The sequence below is a fragment of the Misgurnus anguillicaudatus genome, chromosome 21 (genome assembly GCF_027580225.2).
Source record: "Misgurnus anguillicaudatus chromosome 21, ASM2758022v2, whole genome shotgun sequence".
NCBI classification, from domain to species: domain Eukaryota; kingdom Metazoa; phylum Chordata; class Actinopteri; order Cypriniformes; family Cobitidae; genus Misgurnus; species Misgurnus anguillicaudatus.
This window is the reverse complement of record NC_073357.2, coordinates 25,545,001-25,545,295: the sequence shown is the minus strand read 5'-3', so window position 1 is coordinate 25,545,295 and position 295 is coordinate 25,545,001.

The following is a 295-nucleotide window of genomic DNA, read 5'->3' as shown; positions in this document are numbered from 1 at the left end:
ATGGCGGCAGTAAGCTGAAAAAAATGGGCGAATGACGTAAAAGGTCACATGACTGATAATCATCTATAGAGTAATACGCTTTTTTCACTTGGATGCGCATATCCCAGTGTGTGTGAATGGTCATTTTCATGCGTTTACGGTTGTGCATAGTATGGATGGTGATCTTTTCTAAAACTCTAGACGAGTTTATTTTTTGATATAAGGGGATTTGTTTTTCGTTAGTTTAAAAAAAAATAGTGTTTCACTTCTGCAGTTGGCAGACGATTTTATCCAAAGCAACTTACAGTGCATTACA